General features: G+C 49.7%; 1 non-coding gene across 1 annotated transcript; it reads left to right on the forward strand.

Moving 5' to 3' along the window:
• The first annotated feature begins 1,916 nt into the window (after positions 1 to 1,916).
• On the forward strand, positions 1,917 to 2,023 carry LOC136332646 (U6 spliceosomal RNA). Its single transcript, XR_010730812.1, has one exon. It is a non-coding gene; the product is annotated as a U6 spliceosomal RNA (small nuclear RNA).
• Positions 2,024 to 17,591: the final 15,568 nt, after the last annotated feature.

Here is a 17,591-nt window from a genome sequence, read left to right on the forward strand (position 1 = left end):
TGTCTGCCCAAGACTTCTTGCTCTGAGATCCTGTTGCCATGGGTCGTCAATGTGCTGGATCAGGGTGGTGCCCTGTGGGAGACTGGGGTGATGGAGGTCTCTATGATGGAGGCTCTGAGACAGAGAGCTGGCATGGCTCTGGGCATGACAATGGAATGGTGTGGCTGCCTTCGTCAGAGTTCAGCACTGCAGACCTCAGTACGACAGAGAAAAGAGAGCACCTGCCAAGGCCACGCAGCCAAGTGTCTGGTGCTGCAGCAAGGAGGCCACATCTGGGGCAGCAGCTTCCAGAGCGGTCACCTTCTGAACAAGTCGGTGACGATCCCAGTCACTCCCCAAGACCCACCTGTCCCCTCGTGGCCCAGGCAGATGAGCTGACTGGGGATGTGGGAAGACTCTCCCGGGTCGCTGATGGTGACATAGGAACTGGATGGCCCCAGACGGGTAGAGTTGCTTTCACTTGATATTTTGGTAGAAAGGGTAGTTCCAGAGACTTCTACCTGCCTTTCCTTCCATAATAACCCTCACTTCCTGGGCTGGGGTCAGTGAAGGTTGTGCCAGTTTCAGAGCTTGTGTCTTCCAACCCTACGTTCAGAAAGGGCAGGAATGACCAACAAGTTTCGTGAGCCCGTGGGCTCACCATGAGCCAACTCAGGTTCAGGTTCCAACATGATCTGACTCCGTAAGCCCCCATCTGATGGGGGCCAGAGGAAATCCCAAGTCTCGGGGATTAGCATCAGCTCGAAGCCAGTGTCTAACACCCCCAAATGTCTGAGTATATCTTCCCCCATGGGAAGAGCTCTGGTCAGTGGCCTCAGATTCCTTTGGGCTAGGAGGAAGCTTGAGAACGGACTGATGTAATGTTGCAGGAGGTCGTTTTTAATACTGACCTCTGGTATTCCTGTATGCCTGCTCCTTTCCCATGGCACATCCCAGCTCTTTCCCACCAAGAGGTGAAGATGATCTCTCTTCAAATCTGGTGGTCTTGTGACTTGCTTTTGTAAATAGGACGTGGTTTAAATACCATGTCAAGTTCCGAGCCATGGCCCATAGAAGCTTTGCTTGCTTCTGTTTTCTGAAGCCGGCCTCCCCCATCAGAACAAGCACACATCAGCCCATCAGGGGAGGAGGGACATGTGGAGCAGAGACAGGCCAGTCCGGTGGGAGCCTCCCCCCACAGCACATGAGAGACGCCAGTCAGGGTGAGCTGAGCCTGGCTTCATTAAGCAGAACTGCCCAGCTGACCAAAAGACACAAGAGCCATAACAAATTCTTCAAGCCAGTAGGTCTTGGAGAGGTTTGTTATGCAGCAATGGCTGCAGATACAGGCAGGAACCCAGGGCTGATCTCCCGGGAAACCCCGCCTCCTCTCCATTCAGAATGCTCAGGGCCCATGAGTTAACTCTGGGAAATGGCCCAGGGGCTGCGATGATTGTGCTCTGGAGGATTTTATTTATTTATTTTTGTTTATACATGTCAAGCAGGACCATACTGGGCTGCCCACCTATTTCAACTCCTGGGGTGCCATGATCAGTTGACCCCTCTCAAAGAGCCCTCTCTGAGTTAAGCCATGCCGACATGCATCCGATATGCTGTGCTGCTGCCTGTTGGGGTCACTGTGCCCCCGGCCTCTGGGAGGTAGGTCAGTGCCACCAGTCTGAGATCTTAGGACAATGGCTTTGCCTATGTCTACCATGGACCCCACCCCACGCCCGTCCTTGGGTGCCGGCCAACCCTTTAGCCGTAGTTGGGTCAGATAACCAATCCCAAATTTCACTCTTGGTACCAATTTCTGTAAGGCTCAGGCTTCAGGGGAGGAGACAGACCTATTCCAGTTACTGCAAGTGGGCAGGGATCCATCATACGGTATCACACGGTATAGGGAATCACTAGCAGTCCTGAAGAAAGAATCTCAAGTGCTCGCTTCGGCAGCACATATACTAAAATTGGAACGATACAGAGAAGATTAGCATGGCCCCTGCGCAAGGATGACACGCAAATTTGTGAAGCGTTCCATATTAAAAAAAAAAAAAAAAAAAAAAGAATCTCAAGGCCGAGTTTCCAGGAGAAGACTTTTAAAGTGGCACGATAGAATCAGACTGGCCAGAGAGCAGCGTCCACGTGAAGGCAAGGAAACTGCCCTTAGAGCCAGGAAGTCCACAGTTCTGAACAAAGTCCCACAGGAGTATGTTTGATTGGTGGGACCTATGTTGCCCCCTGCCCTCAGCTGCAAGGTCTTCTGGGAAATGTAGTTTTCTGTCATCCAGCTCCTAAAGTCTGGGTATTCCGCTGTTCAGAGATTTTTAACAGATAGAGCCAGTGCCCCATTCCCCACATGCCCAGTAATTCCTGGACACTGCCTTTCCTAAGGGCAGCAGGGTCCACATGCCATGTTGCCCTAATCTCCCACCTGGTCAGAGCAGGAGAAACTTGGCCTGTGAAACTTGTGGACTAAATTTTTTCTTTTTTTTTTTTTTACAGAGACAGAGAGAGTCAGAGAGAGGGACAGATAGGGACAGACAGACAGGAACAGAGAAAGATAAAAAGCATCAATTATCAGTTTTTCATCGAGACACCTTAGTTGTTCATTGATTGCTTTCTCATATGTGCCTTGACCGTGGACCTTCAGCAGACCTAGTGACCCCTTGCTCAAGCCAGAGACCTTGGGTCCAAGCTGGTGAGCTTTGCTCAAACCAGATGAGCCTGCGCTCAAGCTGGCGACCTCAGGGTCTTGAACCTGGGTCTTCCGCATCCCAGTCCGATGCTCTAACCACCGCCTGATCAGGCTGGACTGATCTTAAGACGTCTGATTAGGGCCAGATGGACATCGGCGTCTTACCCGCCACTCACACTGACCACTTGGAGCTTCTCTATTCTGCTGAGTGCTTCTGTGATTGGTCAAGTTTGCAAAATACTCATGGGATAAAGGATTTCCTTATTTGAGTCATGTTAAGTGTATCTCTGACATGTTTTTTTCCCCTAGGGGACCCTATCCTACCTAGTTTTGAATCCTAGTCTGTCTCCCCTGGAGATGTGACCGGAGTCAAGTTACTTCATGTCTTGTTTTCATCTGTAAAATGAGCACGACTACATCCCATGCAGTACGGGGTTTGCCTGAGGATTACAGCCACGATAAAGCATCTAGCACGTTACTTAATAATGTTGTAGGGAGTCTGCATTGAGTAGATGTTGGTTGTTGTTATTGTAATTAGTATCCCATCGGTCCTGCAAGTAATAGTCTCCATCAATAGGTGGCTTCAAACAAAATTCTAACACCAGGAGACGATGAGATCACGTTGGAGTTTAATTTGGTTCTCTAATGAATGCATCAGTGAAGAAGCAAGAAGTTAAAAGTCGCTGATTTGCAGAGCAAGGCAGGAGCAGGGATTTTTACAAGTCAGCTGGGAGAGGCGAGCTGAAATGAGCTTGCTCAGTTAGATTCAGAACTGGTAAATGGCCGAGGAGGGCCATTAGTAAAAGTCTAACCTCTTGGCCACCTTCTCCGCTGGGCTATGAAACCACCGTTCCTTGCCATTTTTTCGACAGGTTTAAGCCCCCAACCTCCACGGGCTGGAGAACGCCTGGGCTCTCCGCTACCGTGCGTGGTTAGGGAAACAGAAGCTGGTGCTCAGGCCGGCTTAGAAAACGCTCGGGAGGGCCATCTGCAGAGCCAGTGGTCATCATATTTCCTTCTCCCACGTCTGGGACCCATTCTTGGTATTCACGTGCGTGCAGGGCATTCCTACCCATCATCAGGATAGAGAGAAAGCTGGCTTTATCTTGTCTGGAGCTGCTTTTCTGGATCCGAGGGGCTCTCCGGGGAGGGGCTGACCTTGGAGCCCCGGGAGACGCCCCTTCCTCACCATGCCTCACCTGCTTCCTTTGGAATGGATTTACTTTTAACGGTGGTTCCTCACAGGCTCCGTCTCCCTTTCCTGCTCACCATGGGCATTTGGGAACATTTTACGGTAAAAGACAACATTGTAGCCCTTGGGTCCCAGGCTAGAAACATGGTTTCAGTGGGGGCATTTGTGCCGTGTGGAGATGCTTCCCGTCAATGTCAGAAGCCGCTGGCGATTGTGACCCTTTCTGTACTCCACTCTGAACTTAGGGCTTCCCATTCGTTGTCACATTAACTCATCTGAGTAACCTATGGGCAGGTGTCACCTCCGTTTTCTGGATGGGAAAACTGAGATTCAGGACAGGTAAGTGCCTCCATTCAGGGAGCACGTCTCCTAAGACCTGGAGCTTAGATTGCAATCTGGGACTTTTGAATTCCCAATGGCTGTTTTCTTTCTACAGCGTTGATGGCAGCGTGTGACTATTTAGCCTCCTTGGCCCCCATTTCCAGTCCCGAGAACCACGTTCAGACGTCCTCACTCCTAACTAGTTGCATAGATATTCCAGTGCCTGTCTACCAGGTGTGCTGGCTGGTGAACCCCGCCACTCCCCCTCACTCCAGGAACCCGCCCAATCAAGGGGCCACCTGATCTCCTGGCTTGCTTTCCGAAAAGTGAACTGAGTTCCTGATATGGTCAGTTTCTAAATGAAAGTTCTAAGTGAAATAATTGAGATTGGAGCAAAAATAGCATTTCAGTGACGCAAAGGAGCCAGCTGGCCTGCTCTGGATGGTGACACGGAGGGTTAGGAACCAGTACGAGGTGAACCTTGAGACAGTGGCGGTGGCTGTCACAGCTCATGCCCACTCTGTCCCCTTAGCCAGAGGACCTATGAACCAGAAAGCACTCCTCTCTGATGGTCTTTGTGAATAGAGACTGAGAAACTGGGGGCAGTGCTGTCTCTAGTCAAATAACTAATGCTTCTTTAGACTTACTAGGTTAGACACTCACGTTGTTTTATTTAATCTCCAGGACCACTTGGGGAGATGTGGGCGCTCTCGTCCCCACGTTATGGATGAGGACGTGAGGACCCAGCCAAGGCTTACACGGTGATGAGAGCTGGGGCAGGAGGTCTGTCCGACTGAAGACCTGTCTTCTCATCGTCGTGCCCGATACATTTAACCATTTAATCTGGACACACTGTGGAGGGTTTTGGAGGAGAGAATAGTGAGGACCACCTGGTTGATCTGGTGGATGCTTATGCCAAGGCGTGAGCAGAGAGGAGGCATTTCATCAAAGGGTTCTGGAGCGTTCAAGTGCAACTCTTTCTTGGAGCACGTCTGCTTCAGAGACCTGAAGTATCACCTTGTCACAGTGGTTCTCAAACTTTTTGAAGTCAGGGTGCATTTAAAATTCTACAAATAATTGTAGGTGCACTATGTACAAATTTCTGAGAAATATGTTATAATAATTAAGTCAAATATTAAAGAAAAAAAATAAAGTCCAAACGTGCTTTTATGGTAATTAAACAAAATAAACACAACAAAATTAAATTTATTCTGACATTAAAAAACATTTTTATGTTACATTTTTTGAGTTATGCTTTTTAGAATTCGTAAAAAAGAGGGGTTAAAAATTAAAAAAAATGACAGAAAAGTTATCTTTTTTATATATATAGATACATTCTTAGTAAGATTTAGTAAATTCAGCAGGTCCCGGCATGAATGTGTTAAGTTTTTTCATTCTTGTGTTTATGAGAAACATGAGCCTGATGTGTCCTAGAGATTTCTTCAATGTTTGGGCATATATTTGAAAGGCAAACTCTCACTTCCTCGTCAATACATTGAAGAATTCCTCTTTTTACTCTTAATTGTGTTGAGTGCAGAAAACCCTCACCATACATACCATCTTTACTTTACACCAAACAAGGATAGAAGAAACTTGCCTCCAGTCTTTCCGGGGAACATGGAGGGTAGTGTAAACAATCCAGCACCACAGCTTGACAGCCTTTTGCAACCTAATCAGGCAAGTGAGGTGGGGGATTGGGCAGACTGTCAGCTTACAGACAATTCCCCGCACCTCTGTCCCCCCCAAATCAAAACTCCAAAAATCCTGTTGGTTTTTTGGTCCCCAACAGGCACATACAGTGTGTCCGTAAACTGCACCTATTCAGTGCAGTTTGATGTGGGCTCACGCACAAATTTTTTAGGGCTCCTTAGGTAGCTATCCCGTATAGCCTCTACAGACTCATCACTGACTAATGGTCTACCAGAACAGGGTTTCTCCACCAAACTGCCGGTTTCCTTCAACTGCTTATCCCACTGAGTAACGTTATTCCTATGTGGTGGCGCTTTGTTATAAGTGTGCCGATATTCACATTGCACTTTGGTCATGGATTCAAATTTAATGAGCCACAGAACACACTGAACTTTACTCTGTACTGTCCACATCTTGACTGGCATGGCCATGGGCTGCTCCGCTGTATACACGGTGTTACATCATCATCTGTGCATGCGCACATGCTGCCACATCATCCTACAGAAACTGGGAGGGTTTTCCTTTTATTTGGTGCAGATTTCACATTTCTATTGTCTTTTGTTGCTTTCCTGTGACCGGTCAAAAGTGCACCATGACTTTACGGACACACTGTATTTCTCTGGAATACCATAGGGCGCATCTGGAAATCTTCTAGGGCGCACACTTTGAGAACCACTGCCTTAGCATCTCAACCAAGGAAGAGCGTGCAGCCCTCTGGCAGGCCAGGTCCTTCTGGAAGCTGAGTCCTCGCCCCGACAACTTGATGTTTTAATTTTTCCCAGCGGAGACTGGATGGAGCTCATTGTCAAAGCCTCTGTCTCTTTTCTGGCTTCTTTTCCGTTTTCTTTCACGTTTGGGGTCAATGAAGCAGAATTTCAGGTCTTCGGCTGATCCGATCGATACACCATTCCGCTTTCATCTCAACACATCTTCTGGAGGCATTTCCAGTCGAACGGCCTCATTTTCAGGCATGGAGTTTGTCTAGTTAGATCCCCGGGGAGAGAGGGGTGCCGGGTGAGATGGGCGGTTGGGTAAGGGGTGTTTCTTCTCATCGCTGTGCACAATGGATTTCTCTTCTCAGCTTGTCTTGACTTAAAAAATTTTAATATTCCAAACTCAAACCTACAAAAGGGTGTCCCTATCCCCTTGGCCCCGGTGGAGAGAAACAGAGCCATGACTCCCTGTGAGGATGCTGCCAGCCGTTGGCGACCCCGCCACCTCCTGAGGCTCCTTCCTTAGTGACGAGGCTGTCGGGGTCTCTGCAAGGCTGGGTGAAGACGGACGTGGTCAGACACGGTTCAGGAGGGTGGAGTTCTGACGGTGCCTCCCTTCTGCTCTGCTGCTAAGGGGTCTCCAAACTGTGTGGATTCCAGAGTCACCTGCGGCCCCCTGAAGGCTGTCTTGCTTTCTGGAAAGTGGTAAAAGCTCTGAAATGTTTTGTAGCCCCTGGGCCAGGGGAACCCAAACTACAGCCCGGCCGACGGGCCACAAGTGGCCCCCTGAGGCCATTTATCCGGCCCCACCGCACTTCTGGAAGGGGCACCTCTTTCATTGGTGGTCAGTGAGAGGAGCATAGTTCCCATTGAAATACTGGTCAGTTTGTTGATTTAAATTTACTTGTTCTTTATTTTAAATATTGTATTCGTTCTTTTTTTTTTTTTACTTTAAAATAAGATATGTGCAGTGTGCATAGGGATTTGTTCATAGTTTTTTTTTATAGTTCAGCCCTCCAATGGTCTGAGGGACAGTGAACTGGCCCCCTGTGTAAAAAGCTTGGGGACCTCTGCCCTAGGCTAATGGGGCTGTTGTCCACCGACCCTGCTGGAGGCCGTCTGTGGTGGCTGAGCACCTAGTCTCAGACACCTGTCATGGGTGCTTACGGCCAGGAGGGAGGTGGTGCTTTCCTTCACACCTTCACACCGGGCTGGGCGAGCTGTGGCTGTGACTCTCCGGGTTCCTAACTGGCCCCCCGCGGCTACTGCTGGGCAAGAGCCTACCGTGTTTATTGAAGGTCTGTCTACTGTCCAGAAGGAAGGGATTCTTTGCAAGAGTGCTGTTAGAGAGGGGACCTCCCCTTTTCCCGTCGTCTTCAGGTAAAAACATCCGGTGGGCATGTTGCAGGGGTGAGCCCCTTACCTGGCTGGTGTCTCATGCTCCGGAGGGAAGAGGCTAGTCTGTACGAGCACCTGCCCTTTAGCACGTGTGAGTGAGTGTGGGCATGTGAGTGTGCCCATGCATATGTATGTGTGTGTGTGTGAACATGATGAGTGTGAGAGTGTGCGTGTGGCCGTGGGTTGGGTGTGGGGGTATATGGTTTATGTGTATGAGAGGCATATATGTGCACATGCACATATGGTGTGAGAAGCATGGGGAAGCTGTAGAAGGGACATCACAGAAAAGTAGCTGAAGGCCTGGAACGGGGTTCAAGAAGTCATAGGAAGAGCGCTGGTCAACCTGCAGGAAAGTTGAAGGATTACTGGGACGTGGGGCGGGTCTCCATACCTGTCCTGTAGTCCAGGGGAGGACATGGAGCTCACAGAGCTCACAGAGGTCATGTGACCTACCCAAGGCCAGGCTTAAGTGGAGGGCTCCTTATGAGGGAGAACTGCCAGGCTTTCTAGGGGTCAAGGGCAATGACAGTGACCTTGGTTTAAATGAAGGTGAAAGAGATTCCAGAAGGAAAGCACATGACAGAACCGTGTATCCTCCAAAGCCTGTCCCCAGAACACTGAGAGGGGACACAGCCCTTCTTGGTGGGGATCCCCTAGCCAACCTCCCTGGGCAGACCCTGCCCTACAGGAGGGGGTCCCCAGGGTTCCCCCTACCCCAGGTGCCCTCTGGAGTCTAGGGCTCTAGCTCTCTCTCCCGGCACAGCAGGTTTTCACACAAAAAAGTCCATGCTTAAAGCAAATACAGAGGCATCCCCCTGTTTCCTGATTTAAGTTTTTCCTTCTTTGGGCTCCTAATGAATGTTGAACAATGTATCTTGTGGCTCCAGTGGGCAGGAGGGGAAAAGCCAGAGGGGAACAAGTGGGTGAATCACTGAAATGTTCCTACCTATTCTTTCACTGGTTTCAGAGCGAGGGGCCTGTTTAGTAACTGCAGGGACTTCTGTACCTCTTTGGAGGTTCACTGAGCATGCTCACGACCCCTCGGTCTAGCTCCAGAGCTTTAAATGATGGAGCACTCAATCTGCTACTCACTCAGTGCCTTGGGCAAGCCCCTAAAGGGGGTGGGGGTGGGATGATCTGAGTGTCTTACATCCCAGAGCTGTTGTGAAAATGGAGAAGGAGAGGGCCTCCTGGGGGAGGTGCTGGGCATCTTCCATTTTCTTCTGGACCCTTTTGTCTCCCGTGCCTAGGACGGTGCCCAGAGCAGGTGTTTGTGTGACCCACACAGCCCATCCAGCCATCTATTTGACCAGTCTTCACCCAGAGCTTCCCATGCTCCAGGCTTTGCCCTAAGGGCTTGGGATACATTTGTGAACAACAACAACAATAACAACAACAAAAGAGACAAAGATTTACCTAACGCCCCTGGGAGCGATATACTGTACTAGATTAGGAAGTGGAGTTGCTATTGGAACACAGGGAGAGCTTAGGGACATGAGTGCCCAGGTGAGGGTGGGGCAGGGTGGCCACACTGGTTCCCCGGAAGGAGATGGCATTTGAGTGAATGCCTTGAAAATGATGAGGGGAAACAGTTGCAGACATCTAGGGAGGAACAGTAGGGACACAGAGGTCAGCCATTGCAATAGACTCCGGTGGGCCTCTGTCTGAGGTGTCCAGGGAACAGAAAGGAGGAGGCTAGGGTGAGATGGGGGTGACAGAGGGCAGGTCACGTGGACCTATAGGGCAGGGTGATGGTGACCATTTTACCCTGGAGTGAGCTGTTGTAAAGCACCACTCTGTGGGATGAGTTAAGAGTTTACAGAAGGGGGGGTCAGGGCGGAAGTGAGGGGGGCTGTAGCTGATGGAGTGGAGGAAGGGGGAGGAGCCTAGAGGCTGGATCTGCCTTGAAGGCAGGACCATCGGGATTGGCAGGCAGCTCCCTTGAAAGCTTCCTATTTTTATCTCCTCTGAGACTCAAATTCCCAGGTCACAAACGAGGAGCACCAATCCTGAGGTTGCAGAATGGGGTAGGGGGTGGCGCTGGGACTCAAAGGCAGGCAGGCGGCACACCTGACATCTTCCTTTGCCTACGTCTGGAGGACGGAGGCGTGAAACTGGATGCCCGCACAACGGGGCATGCGGACCCAGCCTGGGGAGTCTGTGTGTGTGTGTGTGTGTGTGTGTGTGTGTGTGTGTGGGGAGAGCTCAGACAGGCATCCCCGAAGGCTCTGGTGTTGGCTGTTAGTGTCTAGGCTGAAACACCAGACAACCAGGACTTCTGCAACACAGCCTGAGCCCCCGCTCTGGGCCCAGCCACGTGCTGTGGGCCGGTCATACCGAAATGATGCCTCCTCTTCAGAACGCAGCGCTCAGCGAGATGTGAAGAAGGCTGCTTGCTGCTTATTTGTTTTTCCAGTGACCCCCAGCAACATCCCTGATGTAAGACCTGGGCCAAGCAGCAAGTTCATCCGTGTCTGCGGCCGAGTGCAGCATGCACGTAGTGTCGGTGTGTAAACTTGTACGTGTGTGTGTTTCGGGAGGTCTGTGCCTGTGTGTGTGTGTGTGTCTCACTGTGGGTTGGGTGTGTCTGTGTGTGCACGTGTGAGGTGCGTGTCCACATGCGTGTCCATGTCTCTAGGTGGGCCTTGGTTGAGATGTGTGCCCGCGTGTTCCTTGTCACCGACAGGAGAAGCTGGGGGTTCCTGGGCTGTGGCTCCCCACCCCCTTGCCGTCTCCCTCAGGGCCTCTGTTTCTCCTGTTTATGGATCTTCCATTTCAGTCCTTATTCCTCTTCTGGAAACTTCCCCTTCAGCTGTGCCCTTAATTCTGTGGACCACAGTCCTTGTCAGCCAGCCTGCCTCCACTCCTCCCAAGGACATTTCTCTCAGCCTCACCATTCTCCTCTGGGGCCCTGTATCCTGGCCAAGGTCACGTGTGTTTTCCGAATAGCAGGAAGTTCGATACAGGGTCCGAACATCTCTTTCACAGCCTGGTCCTTCTTCTCTCCATAACTGCCCAACCTAAATGGATTTGTCTCGGCAGACACCTAACCGGTAGAAACAGAACTCTTTATTGGTCCTTTATAATGGAGGAGCCACTAAATTAATTATGCCAACTTCCATTTTATTAAGTATGGCATTCATTTTGATTTAAGAAGATTTTTTTTAACCTCTCCAAGTGCTTTTAATGAAGGTTATGGCAAAAAAAAGGGGGGTCTATTCATCGTAGCAGTATATTTAGTGGCTTTTCATAAATTGTCTAGATTGCATTTTAAGGGAGTGGAAATTGAATTTAGTCTTTTTCTTTAATTGCTGAAGCCAATTAGCTGCTAGAGTGTTTAATAAGAGAGCAGTACTCAGATCTACAGTTGAGTAGAGAGCCCTTCCCGAAGCTGCTTGTCAGCTCATTCTGCCTGCTCTTTCTTTATTTTTTTCCTCAGTTGTATTTTTCAAAGAACAGCGCCCCTTGCCAACCCCTGTTTAGACCGGAGCTATTTCTGAGGCGAGTGGGGGGCGTCAGAGCTGCTTTGCCCCTGGATGTTGGGGAGGGAGAACCAGTAGATAAATATTGACTCCCCTTCCTCCAGGGGCACTCTCCGGCCCCCCAGATGACTGCCTGGGTAGAGGGTAGAAGAATGACCTTCATAGAGGTGCTCACTGATATCTTGAATCTTCTGCATTCTTTCCATTCTTACTTCTAATTGTCAAGGTTGTAAAGCATAGCTTAAGGAGGTCAGATCACAGGATGATCTAAAAAAAAACCCCAACTTTATTGCTAGGTCCTTATTGTGTATCAGGACAAACAACAGCAGTTTATGACCGGAAGTTTCCTGGTGAGTTGTGACCTGGCTACACGATCCGAGAAACCCTAGATTGCCATCCAGGTGACACCCCTCTCCCCCACCCATTTCTCAGCACTGTCATTCTAACTTAGAGTAGGTGTCAGCAAACGACAGCCCACAGACTAGATCTGCCTTCTTTTGTAAATTAAAAAAATTTTTCTTTGGGAACAGAGCCACGCTCATTCGTTTGCGTGTAGTCTTTGGCTGCCTTTCGGCTACAAGGCAGAGAGACGTTGAGTGGTTTTGACAGAGACCCTGCGGTCGGCAAAGCCAAAATATTTACATCTGTTTTTTTTTAAGAAAAAATACTTGTTGACTTCTAGTTGAAAGCATCGAAATCAAAATGCCTAATATTGGTATAACTTACTCCTCCTCTTGTTTTAAAAATTTTGGGGAAAGGAAATGGGAAGAGAGATCTGTAAACTTTCTTCTTGACGAAACGTGGGCAGATGGCGGACCCGGTGCTCTGTCCATGGTACTGAACAAAGCTCCCCCAGCCCCTCCCCCCTTCACTCGTTCAAATGCATTGTTACCAGGGAGAAAAGACGGTTTCTAGGTGGGCGAAGACCAACCCGCATGCGCTTGGTGTAAGGAGGACACACTACTTCTGTTCGGCGTCTCTCCAGCCTTCTTGAAGTGAGCGGGCGGAGGCGGCTCTCGCGGGGAGAGAGAGAGAGAGAGTTCCGTCATGTCTTTGCTTTTTAATGAAAAGAAACGGCTTTGCGAGTGTTTCCATTAGCCGGAGCGCACTGTATTATTGGCGAGGAAAGGAGATTCTAATCTTGGTATTGCCCTGTGTTGCACCCGCTTGAGGTGACTGAAGGTCAATTAGCAGCATGTTTATGTGTTCGCTGCCCGCGCTGTGATGGGGAGGTGTAAGATTTAGACAGCGTGGTCGTATTTATGCTCCAAAGGCGAACGTACAATTCTTATTTTACACTGGAACTAAAATCAAAACGAAACAGAGCAGCGTTACAGCCAATCAATTCTGAAAGGCCCTTGAAGTCAATCCAGATTTCAGAAAGAGAGATGAAAGTAGTCAAAATATTTAGGACAGCTAATTTTGCCAAGTTTAGGAGAGGGAGGTGTCGATCCATAAATAATACGGGTAGTTTTGGGGCTTGTTTCAATAATTCCGGTCTTTTAAAATGGACTTCTCTTTCTCCAGGGTGACAGATGAAATAGGGTGTCACCAAGGTCTGCTTATTTTGATATCCAACCTGCCAAAACGCAGAAAGGCAGCCTGAAATATACCTCTGTGGATTTTTTTTTTTTGGTTGTTATTAAAAGAGACACAAAAGTTTGGTTGCTTAGCCTCAGAATTTAAAAAATCTGCACACAGCAACATCTGACCTTTCTATTCCTAATTTGCTTAAATGATCGCTGTATTCCTGGAGAAACCTGTGACTTGGCGTTCATTATGCAATCTCTTCATTATCTAGGATTGCTCAATGAATGGCTACCCCCAGGTCAGGTGGGAAGCCACACTGATGCTGCTGGAAGGTCTTAGTTGAAGGAATAACATGCTACAGTGGAGGTTGTGTGTGTATAGGGGCAGGAACAGATCCCAGGGAGGTCTGCAGGGTCCCCTGTTGGAAACAAGATGAGTTTTCTGAGCATATCTTGGCATTTGCTGAAATGATTTGCCCCCAGGCTTTTCCAAGTACTGTGATAATCTTGTGAGAACTGAGTCAAATAGGAACAAAGTGAGAATATTCCAAACAACTATTTCATTTTTGAGATATGTAAAAAAAAAAGGTGTTTTTTTGGGAACAAAAAGGAACTACAGGATCTAGTTTTGCATTGAAAACAACAACAACAATAACAACACTGTTTAAAATGGCCCTCTGGAACCACTGGTCACTGTAATTCCAAAGAACAAAAAGCAGGTTGTGATGTCTACCTTTGGGTGACTCTCCTACAGGGACCAGGGTGCCGTGGGAAGCTCCAGTCTGTGCGCACAACCCTTGGGAAAAGAATCTGAGTGAACCAAAGAAATGGAAAGATGGTGAATGAGTGGAAGAATGGATGGGTGGAAAAATGGATAGAAGAGGAAGGATGCCTGGGTGGATGCCTGGATGAATGGAAAGAAGGAACGAGTTTTTTTTGTGGACCACAGTAACCATATTGTACCCCAAGGCTCTGATGAAAACCTGGAATTTTCTGATTCTTGCCCTTGTCATTATTTTTCTTTTGCTTGGAGAAAGTGTTTGCTGGGGCTGGGGTGGCTCAGCTGTTAAGCATCTTACTAAGCAATGACCTCTGCCTGAGGAGGGAAGGCATCTCTGCGCATCAGAGGCCCCAGCAGAGAACAGAGGCTTCTGAAGAGGCTCACTCAGCTTCTCTTAAATTGTTCATGTCTAACCTGATGGGCTTGACATTTTCAGGAGTATCATGTGAGGCCAGCTGATGTCTAAATGTATGTCACCGATAAGAGTTGTTTACTGCGGCAGGGTCAGAGACTTGAGTGGCGTTTGGCGGTGGCAGGCCAGAGAGAACATGAAATGTTAAGATGTTTTTGAGGGGGGAGGTTTTAGGTTATTGCTCTAATTATATACCAGGGATCTTTGACCAAGGGGGTGGTGTGTGTGTGTGAATTCACGGGGGTTAGGGGTAGAGGAAAGTTGAATGTTTAGAGATGAGAGGCTCGATCACTATAATGAGTGTTTTCTTCTGGTGGGGTTTGTTTCTGGGTTGGTGGAGTGGGGGGGGGATATGCCTGGATCCTGGGGAACAGATGAGCCCCTAACATGTAGAAACAAAGTGGTAGTGACCTCCAAATTGAGGAAGGTGTGAGATTTCTGGATCATGGAGCTGAGAATGAAATGGAAAATATCCTAATAACAGTGATGCAGGATTTTGAAATCTGTTTTGGAGAAGATGTGTTTTGAGAAGGGTTTGAAAGAACCATAGCTTTCTTCGGGGTTAGCAACAATGAAAACAATGCATTTGTGAAGTGTTATTTAATTCCAGTGGCCTTCCCTCCAGCCTTGTGAGGTCCATGGGAAAGACACCACTGCCCCCATTTCATATAGAAAGTGAGCATAACTCTCAGGCCTGGTGACCCCCCTCTCTAGGCACCCGGGTTGCCTGCCGCTTCCCTTCCTCTGTCCCCAGCAGTCTTGGCATCAACCTCTGGAGAGGCTTTAGAATGCTGGGCAGCTCCCTTCACAGAAGTCCCAGCCTCTGACCCCGGGGGCCTGAGATACTGTGGAGACCCCCATCTGCAAGTCGGCAGTGCTAAGGGACTGTCTCAGCCACACTCCGCCATGCGGCTGGCAGTGGACAACAAAACCAAACGGTGAGGGTTGCAGAGCTGGGCGAATAATGTGAATCACAGTGCTTTTGGGTCTCTGGGGAAAAAAATAGCCACGTGATGTCCTTGCCTAGCTTATATTTCTCCCGCTTTTCTGAGAGTGCTTGTCAGTGTGCCTGAATGCTGTGGGCAGAGCCTCCGGGGTGCACGAGGAGGGGTGGGGTGGGGTAGGTGGGGGGCGGGAGAGCTTAATACCAACATTTAGAACCTCCCTGGTAACATCAGACCCTCTCTGTTCAGGGGCCGTCTCCGTCTCCGCTGTTCTGCTTATGTCGGGATGGGTGGGCGGTGCCCCCTTCAGCCGAGGAAGTGGTGCCCCTCTCCACTAGGGGGACCACAGATCAGGAGCCGGTATCTATCTGCCCCATGTGGAGCTCTCCCAGGACTGCGTGGCCCCTCGATCTCGTCACCCCATGCCGTCCACGCCCCGGCAGATTTGGCAACTTTGCTCAAATGAGCCGAGTCTGTTAACCACACAGCGAGTCCGGCATCCCCTCGCCCCTGTCTGAGCTGCGGGCCGGTGCCTTTCCCTTCCTTGGGCATCATTTCTCTATGTAAAAATAAATTCCCCATCTTCATGGGTTTTGTTTTCTCGGCTCTAGGAAATGAAACTTTTCTCTTGGAGGAAGAAATGGGGTTCTGGACTGTTCTGTATGTCCTAGCTAACTTTGCAGTCATGGTCTTGACCTGCCAAAATGGCAGTGGGCTCATGGAGGGTGTGGGGCACTGCGGTGGGGCAGGTGGGAACCCTGGTGGCGTGTGGAGTGTGCTCGGCTCCCGCAGGGATTGGGTTGACTCTATCAGACACAGGTCTTGGATCCCTTGGCGATATTAATAAGCCAGCCCTGGATGGATTGTGACGTTTGGGGAACAGCCCACCCCTAACCAGGCCAATGTGACCTGAACCCGGGATCTCTGGTTCCTCCCATCACCTCTCAGTGTGGAATTTGACATCCTGAGCGAAATGTGGGCAGTGACCACACTTTGGAGTCCTGGGCAAATGGCCTTTAACCAGTTGGAAATGGCAGAACCCGGGCAGAGAAATTCCCTGTTCCTCCCTCTTTCCACTGATTAATCAAGGGCACAGTCTCTCCTGGAAGGCTGCCAGGAAGCTCACCTGCCCGGTTGGCACTCCCGCCAAGGCGCTTGGGGTTGTCTGTGGCCCATGAGGAGGCAGCAGCAGCCCATAGTTCACCCCCTGCCTGACTTCACACCTCCCTGCCCCTCTGCCCTGCCCTCACCCAGCCGACCTGGGTGTGCACTGCCCAGATAAAGCCTGGCACTTCAGTCCGTGCCCCCGGCTTGATTTTCTGGAAAACCCATGCTCAGAGCAGCTATTTTTGTCCGCATGGGGCATACGGGATTTTTTTGCTTTGTTCCAGCTTCTCTTGGTATCTGCTGATATCAAACACCACTCTGGAGAATAAACAACCATCCATCGTGCTGCCTTTCTGCTCCTGACAGTTAGGTCATCCAAGGGTCCTGGTTGATACATCAGAAAAACAGAGGGCTGTGTGTCCTGAGACTGAGTGAAGGCGAGAGAACCTGTCTGTGTGTGTGCACACATGTGTAGGTGTATATATGTGTGCATGTGTACATATGCACACATGTAGGCATGCATGTGTGTGCATGCATTGTGTATGTATGAGTGCACACATGCATGAAATGTATGCATGTGTGCATGCATTGTGTATGAGTGAGTATACACATGCACATGATATAAGCATGCATGTGTGTGCGTGCATTGTGTATGTGTGAGTGCACACGTGCATGTGATGTATGCATATGTGTGTGCATGCACAAGTGGTCTGCCCTCCATGGGGATGCTGGAGGAGACACTTGTGAACCCTGCATTGTTCAGGAGCTTGACTGCCCTCACCCTCTCCTCTGTGCCGTCTGCACGGGTGGGATGCCTCCTGTCCCTGTATGGCCACCTCCACGCTCACTCGCTCGCTTGCTCGCCCCGCTCACTTGGCGCCCCGCGGTGTGTTCCTTGGCACAGTTCTGATAACTCTCCCCTCCTGTCTTGCTTTAATTAGGCTCCATAAACCATCTCCTGCTGTGACTTCTGGGTCAGCAATTACTTCAGCTTTCAGGTTCAAAGCAGCCTGAATCCCCCGTTAGTAATTTTATAGGACGTTCCACTCACTAAGGGCTCCATGCCCTCCTGGTCCCCCACTCTGCCCCAAAGTCACTCTGTTGTATTGTTGGAAAAGGCAGTTTTCCTGTTTCTCTCACCAGTGTCTTTTGGGTGCCGTGTGGGGCTGGGGCATTCCCGTGTGTGTGACAAAAATTCCAAAGCCGGCAGCATGACCCCGTGAGACGAGCTGCCAGAACCTCCCACCCGCACCCAGCAGCCTGGGGAGAGAGCCCCGCCGCTCTCTGCATCACTGAGAACATTTCCTTCCTTGCCTTGAATCCTTGCTCTAAAGTCTCGCGTTAGGGTG

Source organism: Saccopteryx bilineata, chromosome 3 (assembly GCF_036850765.1).
Source record: "Saccopteryx bilineata isolate mSacBil1 chromosome 3, mSacBil1_pri_phased_curated, whole genome shotgun sequence".
NCBI classification, from domain to species: Eukaryota; Metazoa; Chordata; class Mammalia; order Chiroptera; family Emballonuridae; genus Saccopteryx; species Saccopteryx bilineata.